The sequence below is a fragment of the Miscanthus floridulus genome, chromosome 8 (genome assembly GCF_019320115.1).
Source record: "Miscanthus floridulus cultivar M001 chromosome 8, ASM1932011v1, whole genome shotgun sequence".
Classification (NCBI taxonomy): Eukaryota; Viridiplantae; Streptophyta; class Magnoliopsida; order Poales; family Poaceae; genus Miscanthus; species Miscanthus floridulus.
Window position 1 is genome coordinate 222,958,254 of NC_089587.1, and position 10,022 is coordinate 222,968,275.

The 10,022-nt window shown below is 47.4% G+C and overlaps 1 pseudogene; it reads right to left on the minus strand.

The window, feature by feature from the left end:
* Window positions 1-5,492: 5,492 nt before the first annotated feature.
* LOC136475116 (F-box protein PP2-B1-like) lies at window positions 5,493-7,819 on the minus strand (annotated as a pseudogene).
* Between the last annotated feature and the right edge of the window lie 2,203 nt (window positions 7,820-10,022).

Sequence of the window (10,022 nt, forward strand, 5' to 3'; positions counted from 1 at the left end):
AAAAATTCACCGGGGAAGAAGGATTGAAATCCGCAGGAATCAGAAGGTGGTCGGGTTCTGCAAAAATAACGGCTCATGCTGGTAGGCCGTACGCACTTATTCGTCTCAATGCACGTGGACTTAGAAGTGAATTAAAATAAAATTAAACTAAAATTTTGTTCTATTTCACTTTAATATATGTGAATTAAGGTAAATATACTAAGAAGATCGTACTTGAAAGTCCGAACACGATACCCAACCGACTAGATGAAAGTTGGGCCGTCTCACCCTTGCCACTAGTTTGGGGGTGTTTTTCCACCTCCGCTCCACGCTTTTTAGCCAAACGGTTTTAGCTCCACGCACTTTATCCGAGAAAAAAGTGTGGAGTTGCTCTATGGTGGAGTTCGTAGACCAGAGTTTGTGGAGCAGTTTCAAACACCCTATTTATGTCCAATATTTTTTTGTCTCAGCATACTTTAGAACATAGGGGTTTTATGGTGCTATAAAAAATTAGAACATAGAGATTTTATAAAAATGCTAATGCTCCATTGTGGGCGTCTGTCCCACGTCCAAATGCTACTGCTGGCCTACGAACCGGCCCACATGCCTACTCCCCTCACCATGGCATACACGGTTTCTCCAAAAAAATAGCGATATTTTCCCTGTCACGCATCGGCTCCACCGCATCGCCCAACCTTTTCTTGCCATCTCCATCGCTGGGGCCGCTCGCTACGGCAACAAGCCCGTTGACCGACCAGCGTTGCTTCCCGACCGCCGCTCGTCCATGGAGAGGGAGACCGTAGCCATCTAAGCACTACTGCCGCATTCACCACGGGGCATGGACGCCTATTTGGCAGCCAAGAATACCTCTACCTTCGCCTGCCCAGCTCGTCGCGGTCGGGTGTGGAGCTCACCCGTGTGCAGCTCATGGCAGCCCAGCGGAGTCCGCCCACGCACATCCTCACGCCTGCCTACACAGTTAGCTGTGGCTGGGGCGGAACTAGCCAATGCACAGCTCGCCACGGCCGGGATGGAACTCCATACGCTGACGAGGCTCCATTCTCCCTAGCGGCAAGGAGATGTTGCGCTTTACCCGCATGTTGCAAGCATCTGTTTCAAATGCTTCAGAGGTACGTTGCAAGTGTTTTATATCGATGTTCCAAAAGTAGACCGGGATGTTGCATATGATGCAATTGTGTTTTTAAGTGTATGTCCCAAATGTTTTATCTGCTTCAGACGTATGTTGCAAATGTTTTATCTGGATGTTGCATATATATGCATGTTGCAAGCCTATGTTTCAAGTGTTTCAGGTGTTTCATACGTATGTTGCAAGTGTTTTATCTAGATGTTGCATATGTCTTGTAATGGCTACACACATATTTTTATGGTCTTTTAGACGAAAGTTGCAAGTGTTTCAACTATTTTGGATGTATGTTGCATAGTATTTTATCTACATATTGCAAAAGTAAATCTGGGTGTTGCATATGTTGCAGTTGACCTAGCTATCGTAGCTGCGCGTGGGAGCGGAGGGGGCACAAGCGGCAGGCACAGGAAATGAAGCGGACGCAGATTGAGACGCGCCCCTGCATGGGCTTCCGCAGGCGCGGAAACGGAGCGGCACGGGCCCCACGTGAAGAAGGCACAGGCGTGTGGGCAGGTGCAGTAGCATGCGTACGCGGGGGCATGGGCAGGCGCAACAGTCACAAGTGTACGGACGCTGGCCCGTCCGAACGTCCGGGCGCTAGTCTGACCTAAAAACTTATAAAGTTCGCACGGATTAGCTTATTTTCTCATGAAAATGAAAGATTCAGACAAAAAAAATACTGCATTCCAAAGGGGGGCTGTACAGGATTGTGTCGCTTGTCTAGGTCCGAAAATCATTTCCATCTTCTTAGGTGGCATTTGGTTTAGGGTACTAAGATAGGATGATCCTATTTTTTAGTAGTTGTTTGGTTTAAGAGCGGCGGGATTTAGATTCAACACACTAGAGGATAATGTTCTTTTAAGACCCGGGACGTCCTTATCCCTCTTATAAAACCCTTAAAAAATACTAGTGGACAAACTCGTCCCTTCCTAGCATTTTTCTATTCCATCTCGTGTACGTGTGTCCTCCCGTGTGACCTTGTCCTCCTGCTTCATGTCTTCAGGCAACTGGGTGGTAGCAGTAGCACGACATCCATGGGCCGTGGCGGCCAGAGCCATGTAAGGGTGGAGCAGGCTGGGGCAACAACATCAGGGGTGACAGGATCACAGGACCGCTCCCATGTCGCACTGGGGGTTAAGCCAAGCTAAAGCTATCATCCACTGACCACACTTAGCCAAATCTCGACCCACCGGCCATCCCTAATACTACCATCTGTGGCACAACGTCTATTTAGTCTCCAAGATCTATAACAAGTGGTACTCTATTCCATTGCTCACACAAGTTCAGATTACAATTAACAAAACCCATTGTTTCACACGTAGTTCATTACGCGGACAAACAAACAAGTCCAAGTTTTGAACAACATAATTTTGAAACAGCAAGTCATGGCCTATGCCTCTCAGCAAGGACGGCCTCTAGTGCTCCTAATCTACCGAGGGATCAAGGGCGTAGAAGAACCCATACGCTGGGGGGCATTCTCACCTGCAAAACTAAAAGATGTAGCAACATAGGTACACGAGTGTACTCACTTACCTATTGATTGTAAACAATGAATCATGCATTTGGCATTATCAAGGAGAAAATGTTGGTTTGCATAAAAGCATTGGTACGAGAATATTAATTAGAGTTCTATGTAAACCTAAGCATCACATAATATAACATGGCATGGCTTGAACATGTAAGAGCAAGTAAGTAAGCGGAGTTCGATCTTGCACGAGTCCTTCCAACAAACACTAATCTCAATCCATGAGGCATGAACAAGAGGTAAATTCAAATCTTTGCGAAGTGGTGCAAGTTTTTCTCACCAAAGACAACGGTCACAACCCATATAACCCGTGGTACATAAGGCGTAACTCGAGCCTCAACCGTGTCCGAGTCCGACCAAACCGGCCATGAACGGTTAGAGAGTGAGCCCAGAGGTACTAGCCCTCATTTCACCTCGTGTTGAATCTATTGGATATCCGGTCGTAACAAGGTACTAAGCTTATTATACCCATAACATGGCAAATGGTTTGTACGGTTATGGTCAAAGACTCGTTACGACGAATGTGCGGTCCTTAACCGGCCTAACAAGCTACGTCATTCAAGACCTCCTTGTAAGGAAAATGGACCCTTGGCCCATTTACTTTGGATTTTGGTGTTTGATGATCAACACAACCAAATTGGACTAATGAATTTGCAAGTGTTTGTGTTGTAGTTCAATAGGGTGCAAAACATAACTTGGACGAAGGCGACGTGATGATTCGATGATCAACACCTCAAGCAAGACCTTTGAAGCACAAGAGAAGACCCAAAAGATCAAGCCAAGTCCAAGCATGAAGATTGGAACCAAGCCGTACGCAAGATCACAAAGAAACGAGCTCGCAGATGCGACCGGACGCAAGGACCGGACGCTGGAAGCGTGACCGAACGCTGGACCGGTGGCTCGGCAGACAGGCGACCGGACGCGAGGACCGGACGCTGGCGGCAACCGACCGGACGCAGGAACGCAGCGTCCGATCGAGTACAGAGAGGTTCCAGGCGCGCCAAACTGCGACCGGACGCGTCCGGTGGCAGGCGACCGGACGCTGGCAGCGTCCGATCGGTGGTTCGCGGCTGCAACGGTCGGGACGACCGGACGCGTCCGGTCAGGACGATTCAGCGTCCGGTCAGTAGCAGATTTGCGGGAGTTCGACCCCAACGGCTACTTTCTCAGTGGGGCTTATAAATACAACCCCTAACCGGCCATTTGAGAAGTGTGGAGCTGAGGAAACATACCAAGGGTGTTGATACACCATTTTAGTGATCTCCACATGCATAGTGCTTAGTGTTTTATTAGGTGATTAGCATAAGTGCTTTGCGAAGTGCTTAGGTTGATTAGACCACCGCTTATGCGCTTGCTCTAGGTGTTTGCCTAGTGTTTAGTGAGGTTTGCATACCTCTTGCCACCCCGTGCTTGCGAGCACAAGTGTTGTACATCGGAGGGGCTTGAAGTCTTGCGAGATCACACCAACCGCGGTTGTGGTGTGGCCGTCACCGTGTACCGGAGGGAACAAGGCCCGCGGCGTTTCGGTCGAAAGCTTGATAGTGAAGACGGCGGGGAGCATCCGGGAGAGGCTTGCTGTGAGGCACATCGGAGACTCACTTGCGCGTGGGGAAGGCCCGAGGCTATCCACGGAGTCACCCGACCGGGAGCTTGGCCCTTGCGAGGGATTCCTTGCGAGGGGCTCCAACGAGGACTAGGGGGAAGCTTGCGCGCTTCTCGATACCTCGGTAAAAATACCGGAGTCGTCGACGGGAGTTTGCATATCTCTACCTTGCTCTTTAGCTTCCGCATTTACATTGTTTACTTTACTAGATTTGCGGTAGAGATAGCAACACACTAGCAAAACCGTTGTTGCATATCTAGATAGTTTATCTATTGCATAGGTTTTGCTAGGATTAGAAAAAGAGACCATAGTTTAGATTAAGGTTTTTAAGTTGCCTAATTAACCCCCCCTCTTAGGCGTCACGGTCCCTTCACTCCTCATCTTGCCTGACCCAACCCCTCACCAGCCCTTGAGTTAAGTTCATCATATGGATCAAGTTTTTCGACCATTTCTCAATTTAATGTTGATTAGTGGACAAGCTACTCCTACATGGTGCCATTGGCGAGTAACCCATCACCGATTCAACTTCTACCATGTCTAAGTAAGTGTTCCGTTTTAAAAGTAAAACAAACATGATACAAGGCATTGTAGGAAAAATCTAAGGCATCTGGCAAACGTTGCAAGCTGTTTGCCTGCCCGTTCCAAAGGCTCACCGACATCTCCTGCTATGGATAATCAAAAGCCTGTAGGTTCTATAGGCTGGGCAAGGGAGGAGGGCTCTAGTAGGCTATCTGAGTTTGAATCCCCACGATACTACTCTCTTTAGGATTTTGATGCTAAGAGCATACGGATGGTGAGTTTTCTTTCTCTTTCTAACCGGTAGCAGCAAACATGATGCAACAATAGCCACAGCCACAAAGTAGGAAATGCAAGGGCATGCTCAATCGCTGATAGACGTCACTTATGTTTTTTTTTATTTTACAGCTCATAAATTTGTAGGAAATGCAAGGGCATGCTCAAACGCCGACAAGGTCACTTATGATTTTTTTTTACAGCTCATAAATTTGTGTTATCTATATGTATCGTAAAAACATAAGGAAGAGCTACGATCTTTGCAACAAACAGATCAAAGATCAAGCTAGTAAGTGTGCCGCAGTATGGAATCCTTAAACCGCATAATATGTCTATGGTTAGATGATACAATCAATACCATCTGGCCATATGGTAAATACACAGTACCTACATGCTTTCTTCTGTCCATTTATTTATTCCCACAAGATGGCTCTTACACCTACAAATCGTTAGCCTAGTTTCTTGGGTCTAATCTCAATGCCCTGAACAATAAGACCCTCCTTCGAAGTACCTGATGTCTGCAGGAGGCTAAAGCGCACCTCGCCATCATCACCTTACTTGTTGTAGAACACGCCCATCTCCAACTCCATCCAACCATCAGTCCTTTCCTGAGGGAGCACCGGGTTTCTACCATGCCCACGCCGGTAGCTCTTGCTGTATTCTCGCGTCAAGAGCACTGTGACCTGAACATTCACGTCCCTACCTTCATAGCTTTGGACGCAGACTTTGCGGATTATTTCTTTCCTGCAACTGTGTCTATTAATGCCTTCTGGGGTGGATAATCCAGCCCATAGGATCCAACGGGTATCTTGAACAAAATGTAAGCTGCATAAGCTGTGTCTCGAGAAAGCATTTTGCTGTGTATTTTGCCACGTATTTCGAACCAGCAAACAGACAGGAGTACAGCAACTTCGAACCTGTGCCAGATTAACAAAGGACTAAGTTTCAAAGAAAGAGCAATCGATACAAGATGATTGATAATCAAGTACAATTATATAACAAGGATGGTGCATATGCAAAACTTGGGATAAATCCTGAGCCCTGGACACTAAGTTGTCGGGCCTATCCACCATCCATGCTGCTGCTGCTAAGAAGCAAGAACAGACTGCTACCCAGTCAATACATAGCTCTGAGGCCAAACTTTTCATAATCAGATTTTTTCTATCTAGATCTGTATAAAAGCCCCATGCCCTAGAACTTGAATTTTTTCTTAATCCTCGAAAACAGTTGGCACTTTATCTCACAACAAGTATCTAATCCAAATTGCAAGCCAAAACCACCAACAGCAACAGGGTGAATTTGCAGTACAATGCAATGGCATTCGCCACATGACATATATATGCTCGAACAATTCGCGTGAGAATTGGAAGCAAGATACAGAAGAAATTGGTTGTGCCATGCGAACCTGCAGTCGGGGAGATCGATCCAGCGCCAGTAGCACGGCGTGTCGCCCCACGAGATGTGCAGGGCCCTCGCTAGCAGCATGTAGCACTTGGCGCCGCTCCCCCTGTCCAACCACATGCTCTGAACACAGCAACAGGCCGGTTAGCCGATCAGATGATCAATTGAAGAACTAGATTACAAGAGAAGGAAACCCTACTGTTACATGTGGCCTGTCGAGGGCCGGGCCGGTAAAAAAAACAAGTCAGTAGTAAGCATGATGCATGTAAAACACAAAAAGATCAGTATAAATCAACACTAGAATAGACTATAAGGATGCATCCGATGGCAAACTTAAAAACAACATCTGAGGCGCAAATGTCACTATGTCAGGGCGAGGCAAGCAAAACCATGTTGAATTGTACTCAGTCAGATTAACTTCATAATTGAAAATGAAACTAAAAATTGTGTTGCTGGTAGAAACACATCGTTATCCAATTTTCTAGAATTTGACCTAACACTGATGGTAGGAAAGAGAATGAAACATAAATGCTTAAACTGGAAACATATAGAGACGAAAAGGCCTATTAAGATAAGTCTATTTCAGGTGTACGTGCTCGCATCAATGATCAGGAGAAAAAGGCCCTGTGAAAAATGAAGTCACAGTCTACCTGATCTAGGACATAATCGTGTCAAAGAATAGCGGAAAATTGTAGATCTGCACTCATAAAGCTGGGAGCATGCAAGTACCTGAAAACTTCTCTAGGCAGCCCCAGAACGTACTCACCAGTGGGCAGCGACGGATCGAAACCTGCACGAAGTCGACGGCAGCATCACAGGCCCTGCAGCCGGCACAGAATATGTATGAGTAGTACGAGAAAAGAAACAGAAAATCCACCTACTTTAATTTACCTGCATCCGGCACCCGTGAATGAAGCTCGCCGGCCAAGAACACGAATCCAAGCCGTGTCTTCTCTAGATCCAGCCACGCCTTCCCCCCATCCGTCACCACAGGATCCGTCCAGTGGTCGCGTAGCCATGGCCGGCGTTGCCACGGCCTTCTATGGATCTGGCCACAACCCATAACCTCCATGACAGATCTTAAGGTTTTGATAGGATGCCCACCTTGGAGCCCTCCACCTCCACAGGAGCTACTGCGCCCCCATTGAGGCCGGTGAAGCCAGCGCCAACCAGGAATGCCACGGTGAGCACGAGCAGCGACGCGGCCATCGCGACGGCGAGCGCACGGCTCGACCTGGGTGGAGAAGACCGCACGGCCATGGCGAGCGCCCGCAGTGCCATGGCCTCGGGCAGTGACCGCACAGCGCGCGCTTGGGAGGGAGTGGCGGAGCGGAGGCAGCTGGTCGGTCTCGTGCCGTCGTTGCGTGCGACGTGAGCTGAGGGGAGGGGTGCGGTGGGGAGGCACCGAGGCACGGTAGATTTGAGGCTGGAGCGGCAGCAGGAGAGGACTGATTTGTGTCGGTTTCAGCAGGTAAGTCCTCTTTTATACTTCCTGGTGCAATAAGGGCCGTCTGATCTTAAATCCGGTCAGAAAACTATGAGCACAGCAGGGGCAGCTGGTGATTCAGCCGCCCCTATAAATGGACACAGCAGGGGCGGTATACCAGCCGCTCCTACAAATCGACGTATTTGTAGGGGTGTCTCGTATTACCAGCCGCCCCTACTATGCCATTTGTAGGGGCTGGTCCAATGCCAGCCGCCCCTAAAAGTAAAAAGTTCCGTTGCTACAAACTGTTTTTCACGTAGTGCCGGTTAGGCTTCTTTGGCATCTCACTGACCGAGCAGCTACAAAAGAAGAGCTCCCGTGTGTCATATCCATGCATGCACACAAGTTGATTAGTCTGTTTCCAGTTTGTGTGCAAGTAGCTAAGCAATCATACTTGCCTCTCTTCCCCCATATATATGTGTTAGCTAGTAGTCCAGACATTGCTGGAGTCACGGTGGTCGATGAGCGGAAGGATGTAGGACAAGGGCTTGAGGGTTCGAGGGAGGCAGCCTTGTGCAGCACAAGTTGTGCTGGAGTTGTGGCCACTCATCTGCCATTTTATGAAGTTTCCATTCCCATGACTAACTTTATTCTTTATGAAACATATGTGTGCAGATTCTTTCATGACTAGTGACAAGGGGATGCCTCAAGTTGGTTTGAGGTTCAGAAATGTCCTATACAAACAATGGTTGGTCAGTATTATAGCACTTGTTGCTAAAGAATTTTCATTACTGGCGTTGTCCTCCCCTGAATGGCATGTGTTCACATGTATCTACAGTGTATTCTAATTTCATATCCCTTAATAGTTTAGTGCTCACGCTCACAAAGCCAAACAAGGTTTGAAAGTCATCCTAAGCACTATGTTACGCTCTTTCTACTTGTGAAAATTTCAATCTAACTGAAAGTCATTTGCATGGATCTGAATGATTGAAATGGTTACAAATTACATGGGTCTGACTGGATGTGTTGTGTGCCAGAACTGAAGTTGGACGGAGGCAGCTAGATACTGATCGACGAGGGTTGCAGTGGCTGTCTGGTGAATACCGATCACGCGATGCTTACGGCGGAGCGATTGCTGAAACGATCAAAAGACGAGGCGACGAGGACGCGTGGATTAATTGGCAGGCAACGCGCGCGCGGCCATCCATCATGCTCCTCATCCTCAACTTTGAAGACGGATGGCTCGCTCTATCGGGGCGGCGGGGTGGCAGCCGTCGTTGCTGGACGCTGAGCGATCCGCCGATGAACGTGCCGGCGGTGGTCTGCGGGATCAAGTTGCTATTGCGCGATCGTCCGTTCTGATGCCAAGGTGGAGGTGGACGAGGTTTGCGACTGCGTAGTCATCGTAGATGGAGATGGAGATGTTCGGGTGAGTTAGTGGAAGAACTCGTCGGATGGGTATAAAGTGCGCGGACGAGGAAATATAGGGGCGACGTATGAAGCTGGGGACGGAGGAAACCGGGCAACTCACCAAGCGAGGCGATAGACGTCACCAAGCTGAACTGTATGCCAGTCACCCATGCTGGGAGGCTTTTTATTTTACTAGGTTTGCACAGTGCATTGCTATGGGATAACTAAATTTTTATACTAAAAACACACGGATCGCACGATAAGATAATAATACTGTGAAATTAAATACCAATGTTAAAGTGACATTTAATTCAAAAAGCAAAGTTCGTGAAATTAACATGGTCACTGAGAGCGTGGCTCGCAGACTCACAAACTCTACTGTATAGACCTTTCCGTGATATGGCTAAGATTATGTTTTATATCGGCAGAAAAAAAAATCTCCGATATCTATTTTTTCATGCGCTAATAAATCCACGAATAAGTTCCACCGCATCTCCATACCATCCTGTACATAGGTTCGAACATATATGTAAATATTAGTGTCTGTCACATGAGTAATACTACGTGTCTTGAAAAATCTCTTGCAAAACCTTAAAACAAAGTATGTTATACTTACTGTATAAATATGTGTGATCTATTCCACGCAGGCATATAATGTAGAATAAGATATCCACTTGAGTGTCTATGGCAAGATTCACCATCAACGATATGTATTATTATTGCAAGCGATAATGACTCTAAA